The sequence below is a fragment of the Schistocerca gregaria genome, chromosome 2 (genome assembly GCF_023897955.1).
Source record: "Schistocerca gregaria isolate iqSchGreg1 chromosome 2, iqSchGreg1.2, whole genome shotgun sequence".
NCBI lineage: Eukaryota > Metazoa > Arthropoda > Insecta > Orthoptera > Acrididae > Schistocerca > Schistocerca gregaria.
In genome coordinates, this window is record NC_064921.1 from 613,861,344 (window position 1) to 613,876,857 (window position 15,514).

General features: G+C 42.4%; 1 protein-coding gene across 2 annotated transcripts in view; it reads right to left on the reverse strand.

Annotated features, from left to right (window-relative positions):
- LOC126334591 (allatostatin-A receptor-like) overlaps positions 1-15,514 on the reverse strand; it is a 1,378,228-nt gene that overhangs the window by 1,159,460 nt on the left and 203,254 nt on the right. The window lies entirely within an intron of this gene.

Genomic DNA, 15,514 nt, shown 5'->3' on the forward strand with positions numbered 1-15,514 from the left:
CAGACTGTTGCCCTTGCAACTACTGAAAAGGCTGCTGCCCCTCTTCAGGAACCACACGTTTGTCTGGCCTCTCAACAGATACCCCTCCGTTGTGGTTGCACCTACGGTACGGCTATCTGTATCGCTGAGACACGCAAGCCTCCCCACCAACGGAAAGGCCCATGGTTCATGGGGGGGGGGGGGGAGGGGGGGGGATAAAATTCTTACCCTATGTAAAATCGATGAACCCACAGAATCCTTCCATTTGTTCTCCCTATTGACCGGGAACCGAAATAGAAGACACAAAACAAAAGGCAGAACTACTAATTCTGCATTTCAGATGTGTTAATGAATGAACAGCACCACCTTTTGAATGTGGAATACACAGTTTGGTGATGATATTAGCGCCCATGGTGTTTGTAATCAATCAAAACACTCAAAGGGGACGATGTTAAAGATGTCAAAGCAATTTCTGTTTGATTTGACGATGAAAAGAAGTGCGACCAACTTCGTTTTAAATAAAATTTTTGCTTCACTGAGAATTTATTAACGTGAACCTGAGAATATTAGAGTCTGAATAGAGACATTAAAATTTTCTGAGTTCTTCAATGTTTCTTTCTTATTAGTTTCTAGTACCAAGCGATCGTTCGACAGATTAACTTCAACAATCATTCTTCAATTTGCCATCGATGTTAGCTTTAGTTCTTGTAGGAGCGCAGTTCGTTAATGCAATACACAGTAATTGTGACTGAATACCGTTTGCGCAGTTTAGGTGACCAATTACTGAAAGACGGCTGATCAAAATCTTGGTAGCTGATTTTACCGTAGCTCTTGTCTATTGTTCTCACACTACGCTGTAGTTTCAGATATCAAAACAACATCGTGCTGCTTCAGTTTTAGCTCTGAATCACCTGCTCTCCTCCACGGTAGTATTGTAAAACTCTATCTCTCTGCGATTCGATTTAAGTATACGAAGCGATTCCAAAGTAACAGTTACCGAGTCCGAATACCTTGACTGCCACAAATACAAAAATCTACAACTAACACTACGAACTGACATAAGAAAAGCTAATAATGATATAAGAAAAGCTAGTACCCCAAATACGTTGTAGGGAAGATGACAGGAACACGTGGATTTGAAATTCTGAAAGAGTATAATGCACCCATTAAGACAGTTGTAGAAGAGGCGCCAGTCTGACCTCTTGTGGAGTACAGGTTAGAACTCGAAGAATGTCTGTGTAGGGCTAACCCTCGATAAGAAAAAATTACTGTAAGAAATAATTATCCATTACATGTGGGAGACATAATCAGTCGTTTTTTGTTATGGTGGATTGTTTTTTATTTTACGACTGCAGGTTGAACGTTGCCGAGCGACTCATCATCAGGTAGAGAAAAGTTCTTACTTAGTCTTTCTTTGTAGAATTGTTAGGATTGGATGGGGCGATTGTGTGTGTGGCGGGACAGGAAAAGTCTAAACAAGTACTCACTTAATGTGGGAAAGCATTTGGAATTATTTACATCATAATGTAATCAATCATTGTCTGCGTGCATGAGTTCTGTGCAAAGGATCCCACGTGGCAGGATAATCTAGAAAGTTAAATGCAGCCATATATGGTAGCAGCGTTGTATAACGTAGAAATTTTGTACACTACGTTGTACGCGATTTGTCTATTAGCCACATGTCATCTAACTCGTAAGCGGCGAGATCGCTGAAACAATCGAATACTTCAAAATAAATATTTGCATGTTTCTGATCGTGCTGTCGCTTACCAACTAATACGCCACTAACCCTGCTTCATCCGCATCGTTTTGCGTGCACTTATTTACCTGTGACGGCGCACCATGACTTTTACTCTTCCAGAGAAGTATAATTCATTGTTCTAGTTCTAATTCGTCATCGAAGCTGATTCCCAGGAACGCTGCCCTCTGGTCGATCTCACCACTAATCAAAAATGGCGCAAGATTAACACACATTTTCTTTTCTTTTTGTTGTGGGCGGGCAGTAAATGTTGCTTCTTCATGGGCACGGAATTACACTATGAGCCAAATTTTATTTTTCACTCCAACGACACTTTGACCAACCTGAGGTAAAAGTGACCATCCCATTGCCAGGAAATGGAATAATCTAGTGTTCAGATCCTGCAGCGTCTACTAACCTTCAGTACAACCACGAAATCATATGGATTCTGGGAGGAGTACTGTCATGTTGTTATACCTAGTAGATTCCTTCTCCCGTGAGAACACAATCGAAAGTCTTTTGTGCCATTATCAAGTCAGCGAAGAAATTAGGTTATGTTCTGGTAGGATCGTCACAGCCGATGTGTAGGCTATTTGAAGCCCTTAGCTCATATGCAGTGTTCCCCAGCATCAGAGCACATAAATAGCAATCGTAGTAGAACACAGATACTGTTGTGGCGAAATATAGACTTAGATAATCTAAAGCCGAGGTAAATTGTGCAATAACTCAAATCTCATAGTTCAAAGTGAACTACGCAGCGTACTACACAATATCTTGCAGAGTACAGTCTATCCTTCTCATTACACGTTTGCAATCAGTGATGTCTGACACTATATGTCGTATATGCTTAAAAGATCAATATTTAGTTTCGAAAAGCTGCTGCGTTAGTGGTACAGAGTATATGAAATTTAAGTTTCATTCTGTTATCCTTATTTAATAGGAAAATTACGTTTAATATTACCTAAACGGTATACTAATACCTCGTTATGAATATTATAAGTTCAGGTATATGTTTGTGTGAAAAAATTAGTTACTGAACTGCTTCCTCGTTCCAGGAATTACATTAGCAATATCATTCCTCACTTGGTAAGAGCACTCTGCACGAATCCTATTTACGTTGACTTGTATGTACATGAAATGAGACATAATAAGGGTCCGTCTTCTCCAATGAAGCAAAAACGCATTGCCAAGAGGAAGTCATTGTCAGATATCAGACAAGCCTTCTCAGTTGTGCAAACTCTGCACTAACCTCCTATCACGTTATTATCACTGATGCGACGTGTTGGTCACTGACTCCGATATCATTACTTCAGATACCACGACATTAAAGTTGTCAGATCACTGATGGTAAAGCTTGAATCGCGAAAAATATGAACTGAAATGTAATGTTTCAACGTTTCAAGGATGAAGAAAAGATTTGTGTTGCACTTTCAGATTATGTTGACTGTTTAAATATGGTTAAATGATAAAAGAGGGGAAGCGGAATGTTACGCCGATGATGCCTAATAGTACCTTCTTATTTTAACTGAACTAGTTTCCAATGGCGGGACCGGTTGGATGGTGGGCTGCCCGAAGTGGAGTACCCTGCTGTGGACAGATGATCCTCCTCTAATTTGTGAGAAAGCGCCGACAGCTGCGGGCACGGTAACAGCTTTAGAGCAAGCAGAGAGTGTGTCCCCAGGGAACGAAGGCTTTTAGAGGTGGTTTCCGACCCGCGGAACAACAGTAATGGCGCGGCTCTGTCTGTTGTGGGAAACGTCAGACCTCTGGCTTTCGTGCATTAGCGAGTTTAACTAACACGTTGAAAATTGTTGAGGTGCATCATCCTAAGGCTGTGCAAAAATAAAAGTCTTACAGGATGACTAATGGTACTATTAAAGGAGAACTCGTTCAGTACACTAGCGTTGAAGACCGTGGCTGCATAACATCGTAAATCAATAATTTGTAGGCTATGAGATAAAAATAAACGGCAAATTAAATTAGAGATAAGCATCTATTAACAGAAATTAATGCGTAATGGTTGTAGCGCAAGACGTATATTTTACGCGTTTACAAGAAAGCGGCGTTGTGCGTTTCTGTGACGCTCTCTTGTGGATAAATAAATCACTGAAAAATCGGGCAGCCTTGTTGGAACTTTAACCTTCTCTCCCGTTACTGATACTAAGATTCTTAAACTGACAAACAAATGTCACGAATAGGCAGAGAAACGTTTTTGTGAGTGAAGGTCCGTGGCACTTTTTTAACTGAATCTCTACTTGGCGCCTGCCTCCCCCTCAAATCGGTAGACATTTGACAACTCTGATTAATTCGAGAAACTGTACAACAACAGAACGAGTAGGCTACTTGTCAGCGACAGACTATAGTTACTCATGTCGCAGTACTGTTCCTAGAATTTGTGCGGAACTCTTTCTGTGCTCCGCAACAACTTCATAATGGTACAATCTCTCAGTGTACTACAACTACGTCCTTCACAAATAGCCTCAGAGAGCTGGTGGTGCCACCTGCCATGTCATACACGAATTGTTAGCAATTTTTGCCGTGTTACATGCGACTTGTTACACATTTTTAGGGTCAATATGCTGAAGGCAGTATAGTATTTCAAACTGAAATGAATTCCGAATGGCTGAAAATAGATATTTCAGTTTTTTAGACGCTTTGAATGAACAGTGCGTTTGTCGTACGAGTTTGCGAACTGTCCGTATTGCTGGATCTCCGGCGGAGACTCTACCTAGGAAACAAATACACAGTCGTCTGTTATGTGTTCACAGTGGATTGTTTGTTGTGAAGCTGCCAGAAGCAGTTAACGCATCAAGCGGGAACTCCAGAAGAAACTAATAGAAAGCTGGTTGTCATGGCCCTACCTCGCTGTGTGTTTGTATAAGAGTAAAGAGGCTATTTTAGAATAAATAGCAATATTTCTGTCTTCATCTACATCTACATATACATCTATACTTCGCCAGCCACCAAACGGTGTGTGGCGGAGGGCACTTTATGTGCCACTGTCATTACAATTCCGAATGGCTGAAAATAGATATTTCAGTTTTTTAGACGCTTTGAATGAACAGTGCGTTTGTCGTACGAGTTTGCGAACTGTCCGTATTGCTGGATCTCCGGCGGAGACTCTACCTAGGAAACAAATACACAGTCGTCTGTTATGTGTTCACAGTGGATTGTTTGTTGTGAAGCTGGCAGAAGCAGTTAACGCATCAAGCGGGAACTCCAGAAGAAACTAATAGAAAGCTGGTTGTCATGGCCCTACCTCGCTGTGTGTTTGTATAAGAGTAAAGAGGCTATTTTAGAATAAATAGCAATATTTCTGTCTTCATCTACATCTACATATACATCTATACTTCGCCAGCCACCAAACGGTGTGTGGCGGAGGGCACTTTATGTGCCACTGTCATTACCTCCCTTTCCTGTTCCAGTCGAGTATGGTTCGCGGGAAGAACGACTGTCTCAATGCCTCCTTGCGCGCTCTAATCTCTCTAATTTAAATTCGTGATCTCCTCGGTAGGTATAAGTAGGGGGAAGCAATATATTCGATACCTCATCCAGAAACGCACACTCTCGAAACCTGGCGAGCAAGCTACACCGCGAAACAGAGCGCCTCTCTTGCAGAGTCTGCCACTTGAGTTTACTAAACAACTCCGTAACGCTATCACGGTTACCAAATAACCCTGTGACGAAACGCGCCGCTCGTCTTTGGATCTTCTCTATCTCCTTCGTCAACCCAATCTGGTACGGATCCTTCACTGATGAGCAATACTCAAGTATATGTCGAACGAGTGTTTTGTAAGCCACCTCCTTTGTTGAAGGATTACATTTTCTAAGGACTCTCCCAATGAGTCTCAACCTGGTACCCGCCTTACCAACAATTAATTTTATATGATCATTCCACTTCAAATCGTTCTCCCAGATATTTTACAGAAGTAACTGCTACCAGTGTTTGTTCCGCTATCATATAATCATACAATAAAGGATCCTTCTTTCTATCTATTCTCAATACATTACATTTGCCTATTTTAAGGATCAGTTGCCACTCCCTGCACCAAGTGCCTATCCGCTGCAGATCTTCCTGCATTTCGCTACAATTTTCTAATGCTGCAACTTCTCTGTATACTACAGCATCATCATCTTCGAAAAGCCTCATGGAACTTCCGACACTATCTACTAGGTACTACATTGTGAAGGTCGCGATGAGGTTATGTTGTTGTAAAAAAGAGTAATTTGTTTCTCTTAGTAAATAGCTTAATATTAATTTTCGACCAATAATTCCTCCTCTGAAAGTAGAAATTTGCTATTCTATCTCTTCATGATTTGGTCCAAGTGGATAAGCAGTGACTATACGAAGAACATGAAAGGTACGTAGTGACTGTCATAATAATCTTATCCACAGTACAACTAGCGCTATGTTAAATTCAGAATGACACGTTGACATCTGTTGGATAAATATGCTTCATTATAATAAGTTATCTCATCAGTCCATTATTCTGTTTCCTACGGTGGTGTGAAATGGTATCGCAGATTGTCTGGAGCTCGAGAACTACGGCATTACAACGATTTCCGCTATTTGCAAGGTTAAAGAGTCTTGTGAACAAATGAAACGAGTTTCACGACATCTGTGTTAGTGAAATTTTTCACGATTTAGAGCAGTTGCAGCGTCTTCAAAATATTCATGAAACGAGGGCGAATCTATTTTCAATTGGTCTACAAGAATTCACTTTTAGATACAGCAAGTAAAAATCTTCATTTCAATACAGTTTCTTAATGGTCATTGCGTGAGGTATAATTTGACATTTTAAAGCTTATCTTTTAATTATACGGCACAACGATGGTTCAAATGGCTCTGAGCACTATGGGACTTAACATCTGAGGTCATCAGTCCCCTAGAACTTAGAACTACTGAAACCTAACTAACCTAAGGACATCACACACATCCATGCCGGAAACAGGATTCGAACCCGCGACCGTAGTGATCCCACAGTTCCAGACTGAAGCGCCGCGGCCGGCTATACAGCACACTTGTACCACTGTTACATGAACGGTCACTGAGAATCCGTTACGACATTTTAAATGGACGTCAAAATCCTTTCACCAGAATCATTGTCACCAACTTCATTCACTAAAATACACTAAAGCGGCAAAGACGCTGGTATAGGCATGCGCTTTCTGGACGTGTGGGGTGTCACATTGTCCTGCTGGAATTTCCAAGTCCGTCGGAATGCACAATGGACATGAATGGTTGAGGCGGTCAGACAGGATGCTTACGTGCGTGTCACCTGTCACAGTCATATCTACGCGTATCAGGTGTTCCATATCAGTCCAACTGCACGCGCCCCACACCATTACAGAGCCTTCACCAGCTCGAAGAGTTCCCTGCTAACATGCAGGTTCCATAAATTGAAGAGGTTGTCTCCATAACCGTACACGTCCATCCGCTCGCTACAATCTGAAACGAGACTCGTCCAACCAAGCGACATGTTTGCAGCTATCAACAGTCCAACGTCGAGGTTGACGGGCTCAGGAGAGGCGGAAAAGCTTTGTGTCGTGCAGTCATCAAAGGTACACGAGTGGGCCTTCGGCTCCGAAAGGCCATATCGGCAATGTTTTGTTTAATGGTGCGCACGCTGACACTTATGGCCCAGCACTGAAATCTGCAGCAGTTTGTAGAAAGTTTGTACTTCTGTCACGTTGAACGATTCACTTCAGTCATCGTAGGACGCTTCTTGTAGGATCTTTTTCCGGCCGCAGCGATGTCGGAGATATGTTGTTCGAGGATTCATGGAAGTCACGGTGCACTCATGAAATGGTCATGCGGGAAAATCCCCACTTCATCCCTATCTCGGAGATGGTGTGTCCCATCGTTCATGTGTCGACTATAACATCACGTTCAATCTCACGTAAATCTTGATAACATGCCATTGTAGCAGAGGTAACCCATCTAACAACTGCACGAGACGCTTGTTGTCTTATATAGGCGTTGGCGGCCGCAGCGTCGTATTCTGCCTGTTTACATATCTCTGTATTTGAATGCGCATGCCTACACCAATTTCTTTGGCGCTTCAGTGCATATGGACCAAATGCAATGCCGCTTAGAGCCATAGCGAAACGGTGCCAACAGTTTGACCAAGGGCATACAGACATGGGTGATGCACATCGGGAACGACGTCACTGACGTCAGCTATGGAGAATATCCAAGACTCGAGGAAATGTTTCTCCGCAATCGCAGACTTTCATCAGCGAGGTCGTCGATTAGCTCCGCGAGCAAGGAGTGGACTTCTACCGTCAATGAACTCAACAATTGGTCGAACGTTTCCACTGTTTTTGTATTGTGACTTGGTGACTAAATCACTTGGAAGTGTAGTGCAGCATTCAATAAATGTTACTTGGCCTATCATAGTAAAGTGTAACATATACCTTGAAGTCTTCTCGTGTAAACTTCTAACAGTTAGTTATACGAAAGAAACATATGGACATACTTTCGGATTGCACAGGAAGGTAAAAACCATACTGCGTTGCTGGTAGACCTTGCTGGACCCTAGGACCTGCTACCACTCCGAAGCTAACTGGACGAAAACACGATCCCTGGAAGGTCGTCGCTGACTCGATAAGTGCTGTTAATTGGCAACACAACGTGTATCCCGTAAATAGTTGGTCGCATACACTCTCCCTCTCTCCGAACATCGACTTGTGGTGCTTTAAGGACAACAAAATTCCAATAAATATGACCTCGGCGGTCTTCTGATACCGCTAGAAATACTATATGCGGAAGCATCCAGTCCGCAGATAATTAGACTCTGCCCAGACAAAGGTGGTAAGTTGGTTTCGTATTTTATCACTTCAAATATTTTACAATTTAACACTGCAGTAAACACGCACATGGATTTCAATGAGAAAGGACGTGAGCATTTTGTAGCAGATAATAGCGGCCATAGGATTAAGGAAATTTGCCGCTTACGTGATACATTGTTAAGCAAGTTTAATCAAGATATAGGAGTAAGAAATATATATATTGGGTAAGTAGGGCACAATGTTTTGTCAAGGATTGAAGGGAATACTGCCGGACCAGCGAAGGAAAAATCTAACTTAGATAATCATCTTATTGAAAGTAAACTTACTATGCAAGAAATGGAAATATTCTTGAAATTTGACATATTTCCTTTAACGGCCCACGGATAAACATGAAGAACAGGACAAATGGAAATTTACAGTCACATGAAAAGAATTGGATAAGTTAGTGTGTGATCAAATAGAGTTGAGGGGAAAACAATTTCTAGAACTGCATACAAGATAAACGAACTACTGTTTTCCCCACTCATCTCACTGTGCATCTCCTCTTCCTTCCCTCTACCCCTTTCTCTTATCTCACCCCATACCAAATTACGATACGTAAAAGCATGGTATTTACTGTAAGACACTCCATTGTCAAATATGTTTTAAATGATTGACATAAGGATTGATTTAAACATAACAGAAATCCGAGTTTGAAGTACCGTGGTATTTTAAATGCACTCGACTTGTTATTTGAAGCTGGTCATTGTAAAAGGAAGTTATGGATGTAAAGCCGTACGTGTTTGGACGTGAGTGTTCAATTAAAATGCCCCAACAGGATAACATACAGATCACGAAATGGTTGTATGATTCAGTATTGTCGGCCTTTTACGATTTTTTACTGATACCAAGGCTCATCGTCGAAGCTTCTTTCGACTGCACGTTGCATATGAGGAGTGGTTACCACGGCTGTGGGAACCGCGCCGGTTAGAGCTCAGTCGTACACAGGGTCACTGCCAGCATAAAAGGAAACTCATAATGCAGCCAAAAATCCACAAATTACAGTTTCACAGTTCTATACAGCCACACTGCGCCACTGTTCACTCTGAATGCTGTATATCTCTTGAACATAAATGATTTTCTCACTTAGTTTAATTAGTTTAATACTACTGCAATTATTAGAATGATTCATGGTCATATAAATGCTAGGCGGTGGAATGCGCCACTCTATACGAAAGGTAGCAACTAGATAGGTATTGTACCTTTAATGTTTTGTTACATGGTGATCGATTAATCCATTACGTTTCATTATTATATCTTCTCACATTCTGTATTTTATGCTACTTTGAGTTACAGATCGTTTACATTACGAACCAAACAAGACAGGTACAGAGAGGCACACTCGTTATCACATCTGTCCACAATTTTCAGCTGTTTAACATGGACCATTATATTTAGTGTATGACTCATCTCTTTGGATAAGTGTGCTTGACGATTGAAGGGTTAAGGCATTGTCTACATTTTAATGTTCAACATTCTACCGTACATTGCTATCACATAGGAAAATATTTTGCAAATGTTTCCTAAAGAATCTTATAACTAAGTTCTGTGGCGTTTTTAATCATAAGATGATCTGACGATGGTACCTGGTACCGAAACTATAAAAAGGCGACTACAGACTAAAGCAACAATGTTTTTTTCTAAAATAAATGGTTCAAATGGCTCTGAGCACTATGGAACTTAACCGCTAAGGTCATCAGTCCCCTAGAACTTATAACTACTTAAACCTAACTAACCTAAGGATATCACACACATCCATGCCCGAGCAGGATTCGAACCTCCGACCGTAGCGGTCACGCAGTTACAGACTGTAGCGCCTAGAACCGTTTGGCCACCCGGCCGGCTTTCTGAAATACATCTGTCGCGTAAATAACGTTTTTTCAAGAATAGTTAGAGCCTTCTTAAAATTTATTGACTATGTGAGGATTCAGGGAACACTCCACTTACATTCGAACAAATATTTGATGTGATTACAAAAAATTGTTACTTTCCTGTCCTTTAAGGCACTTACTTCTTTTTATACTGTCCCACTCTCGAGGAATTCTCTTCTCTTTCTTCTTTGCCTTGTTCTGTATCTTCATGGGGTCAGAATGTTAATCTTAATCTGGCTATATTAGTGTGTTAGTTGTAGAGGGTGGCTGGATGCCCACCCTGTCACCATATCACCCCCCTCCCCCCCTCCTCAGAGAAGAATTTGTGTACTTATAGTGTTAGCCAATGTGAAAGTGTGCGAACGCTTTCTCGAAATATTTGCAGATTCTTTAACCGAGGTGGTACGTCTACAACAGCCCGGCATTCATCTAGCCGGATGTGAGAAAACGCCTAAAACCAAATCGAATCCAGGCCCTCGTCGTTAATCGGCCGCGCGGATTCCATCCGGGGTCGACGCGACTTCCCGAATCCAGGAAGCTACGTGCAAACTCGCACGACTGTTGGGACGGGGGCGCAGCCGCGACAGATGGATACGACAATAAATTTGCAGGAAAGCGATCACAAATAACAGTACTATCAACGTTCTCGAAAAACCTGTAGTAACTGTACAGTGCGTAGGTAGCGAAGCAGAAGAAACGATGCTACTTGCGGGTCAAGTCGGTGCTGGTGTGGGCCATAAAAAGGCGGCTGCACTCCACAAGGCGAGTCGTAACCGGAGAACTGCTCGCCCGGTTTCCCCGGCATCGGCCGCTCCTAGTGGTCCGGCGAGCGACCACTGCTGAATTTGTAATCATCTCCCGCGGTATTATGAGGATAAACAGTAGTAAACTCCGAGCGGAATTGCCAACGACGTTTACCCCTGGTCCATAAGCGAGAGTTAAGGCACTGCGGCTGTTTGACAGTCAGAATACGCTTAAGCTCCTCTCAGGGTAACTGCTGATTTTCACTCGAATGAAATGCCAGCTCTGTTAAGTCAAACAGAATATTAAACTTCAGTATCCTGAAGTAATTAAACTGTAACTCTGGATGAACTGGTTCATTTTGCATCTCCACTCGCCAATCCAACACAGTCTTCATACTGTCCCATAGGCACGAATCGGCACTGGACGGGCCTTTTGTTCATTACAGCAAGTCCAGGTGAAACGTCCCCTTAGTCACTGACGTCAGTTTACGATAACGGCATTCAGCGTGAGAAAGGTTACAGATTGATGCATCTTGCACATCTCTGGATAAAAGTTCAGACAAATAATGTTGTGAAACAGCAGACGATTTTTTTTTGGAGAACATGGCCTACCCGTGCTTATTTTCAGACGAGCTCATATTCAGCACTCTCCTCTAAAGCGCCGCTTCCTGCGTGTGGGAGAATCTGCCCCGATGTCAAGGGTTCCCAATATTTTCTTGTGACGGAACATTTTCAGAATCTTGGTGCTTTGATGAAATAACTTACTTATTTTAAAGGTCAATAAAATTAACATTTTTTAATGGGAAAAACTTGTGTTATTCAGTGATTAAATCATAAACAGTAACACGGATATCACGATAAAATTTTAACAATTAGCCAGGTACGAATCAGACGCACGCGTTGAGGGTTACTTAGGAACTTAATTACCTATGTAGACAGTTCATCCATTTACGTTATAGAAATTGACACAGGCAATATATCTGTCCCAGGGATTCGAAGACGTTCGAGAATCTTTTAATTTCAAGTTGGAAGTCAGAAAACGAATGACAAAAAAATATATTACTTACTTGTTACTAATATAAATTAAGAGTTTTCTGATATTTTACTTTACTTGTCCTGTAAAATCTTTCTTCTTCGGAAATTTCGTGATTCTACTTCAAGTCCAAGTACGTTATAGATTTTAATGAGTTACTTAGCGGCTATCACAATTTGTAACGTAAATCGCCGTAACTTTTGACAAGCTTGATGTAAAAGCTCAACATTTCTTCACCACCAGAGGGCTATAGACCTCATTATATGACACAGATTTCATCTTGAAAAATCTACCCGTTCCTCAGAAAAAGGAGTCTTAACAGTCGGGTGGACAGATAGTTTCATAGCAAACGGTAAAAAAATTTCGTATAATACAATTACAAATTAAGAATTTTATGATTTTCTTCCTTTGGCTATAGTGTGAAACCTTGCCTCTTGGTAAATTTCACGAGATCCCTGCAGCGAATAAAACGTTTGAGTGGTACTATAATGGCTTCCAATGGTAGTGACAAGCAGGGATAAGCCAGGCGTGAACATGTATTGACTATCTAGCTACACGACGTTGCTCCTAGCTCCTGGTTTTCATTAGCATTTCTAATCCTTAATTAGAAATCGCTGCTGGTTTTTCAGAGAAAACTACCAGCGCTTTTTCTACAGGGTGACACAGAATAAAGGGAATGTTTGATATGAGAAGTGGCAGCCATGGGCAGATGGCAGCACTGCTGGTTTGTGACAGTTAGCGAGTAAATAGTCCGCCATTTGAGTGATCATGGATCAGTGGAACCGACAATAGCGTGCGTTAACCATAAAATTGTTTTATGAAAACAGTGATACTTTAGTAGCGTCGCAGGGAGAGTTTTGATGTTTTTTACACACATCAAAAAAGTTTTGCCAAACTTTGGTTCCGAGAGTTCCGGAACCTGCTCAGAAAACTGGAATAGAGATCAACATAAACGTCATTTCCGCCCTTTTTATTGCTCATGGAAACCACACATTGCGTGTTGTACCACCATACAGCGAGACCTTCATAGGAGGTGGTGCAGATTGCTCTACACACAGGTACCTCTAATACCCAGTAGCACGTCCGCTTGCATTGATGCGTGCCTGTATTCGTTGTGGCATACTATTCATAATTTCATTAAGGCACTGTTGGTCCAGATGCTTCAAATGTCTCTGAGCTCTATGGAACTTAACTTCTGAGGTCATGAGCCCCATAGAACTTAGAACTACTTAAACCTAACTAATCTAAGGACATCACGCACATCCATGCCCAAGGCAGGATTCGAACCAGCGACCGTAGCGTTCACGAAGTTCCAGACTGTGGCGCCTAGAACCGCACGACCACTCCGGCCGGCGCACTGTTGGTCCAGATTGGCCCACTCCTCAACGGAGATTCGGCGTAGATCCCTCAGAGCGGTTGGTGGGTCACGCCGTCCACCAACAGCCCTTTTCAATCTATGCGAGGCATGGTCGATAGGATTCATGTCTAGAGAACATGCTCGCCACTCTAGTCCAGCGATGTCTTTATCCTGAAGGAAGTCATTCACAAGATGTGCACGATTCGGGCTTGAATTGTCGTCCATAAAGACAAATGACTCCCCAATATGCTGCTGATATGTCTGCACTATACGTTGGAGTATGGCATTCACGTATCGTACAGCCGTTACGGCGCCTTCCGTGACTACCAGCGGCGTAAGTCGGCCCCACAAAATGCCACCCCACCTTTCTACACTCGCTGGAGAGAGTGTCCAAGGCGTTCAGACCGACCTTGTTGCCTCCACACATGTGTGCGACGATTGTCTGCTTGAAGACATATGAGACTCTAATCGGTGAAGAGAACGTGATGCCAAACCTGAACGGTCCATTCGGCATGTTGTTGGCTCCATCTGTACCGCGCTGCATGGTGTCGTGGTTGCAAAGATGGACCTCGTCATGGACGTCGGGAGTAAAGTGGCTCGTCGAACAGCCTATTGCGCACAGTCTGAGTCATAACACGACGTCCTGTGGCTGCACGAGAAGCTTTATTCAACATGGTGGCGTTTCTGTCAGGGTTCCTCGGAGCGACAGCCCGAAGGTAGCTGTCTACTGCAGTAGCAGCCCTCGACAGGTCCTGTATCTCTATATCTCATATCCCAACAACATTGCTTTGGTTCACTCCGAGACGCCTGGGCACTTACCTTTTGTGAGCCCTTCCTGGCGAAAATCAACAATGCGAAAGCGGTCGAACCACGGTATTGACCGTCTAGACAAGGTTGACGTACAGTCAACACGAGCCATGTACCTCCTTCCTGCTGGAATGGCAAACTGATCGGCTGTCGGACCCTCTCCGTCTAATAAGCGCTGTTCAAGCGTCGTTGTTTACATCTTCTTTGGCTGGTTTAATGGCATCTCTGAACAGTCTGAGGAACTGTGTCTGTGATACAGTATACATAGTCAACGTCTATCTTCAGGAGTTCTGGGAACCGGTGTCATGCAAAACTTTTTTTGTTGTGTATAATTTGTGACATCATGATGCCGTTTCATCGAAACACGCAATGAAATGTTGGATTAATAACTTTGAAGAGACTGGTTCTGTTCTCAAGAAGAAACCAACAGGACGACCAAAAAATATGCGTTCCTTAGCGACCATTGATGTTGTTCACGAGATTGTCTCACGGCATTCAATTCGTAAGCGAGCAGCAGTGGTTGGAATGTCCCGGGAGTGTGTTAACAGAATTCTTCATATTGATTTAAATTTTAATCCGTACAAACTACAGATGGTGCAACAATTGAAAGACAACGATTACCTGTTACTATTAGAATTCTGTCAACAAATGATTACAAAAATAAACAATGTCGATGAATTTCTAAACAAGTTGTGGATGTCAGATAAGGCACATTTTCATCTCACAGGTTATGTGAATAAGCAGAACTACCGTTACTGGGCAAACACAATTCCTGACGTTCATGAGCGTCCTTTATACGCTAGTAAAGTAACAGTATGGTGTGCTGTTTCATCACGTGGGATTTTGGGACCGTATTTTTACGCAAATGAACAGGGAAACCCAATAACTGTCAATGCCGAACGTTACGTGGAGATGTTGCGAACTTTCCTCACACGTGCATTGAACAACTTTCCAAACGTTCAAGAAGCCTGCTTTCAACAGGATGGAGCGACATCACACTCTGCACAGCAATCGATGGCATATGTGCGTGAATTTTTTAACAACCGTGTGATCTCACGATTTGGTAACATTCCCTTTCCCCATGGATCGGCAGATTTATCCGTTTGTGATTTTCTTCTTGTGGGGCTACCTCAAGAGCAAAGTCTACACGACTCT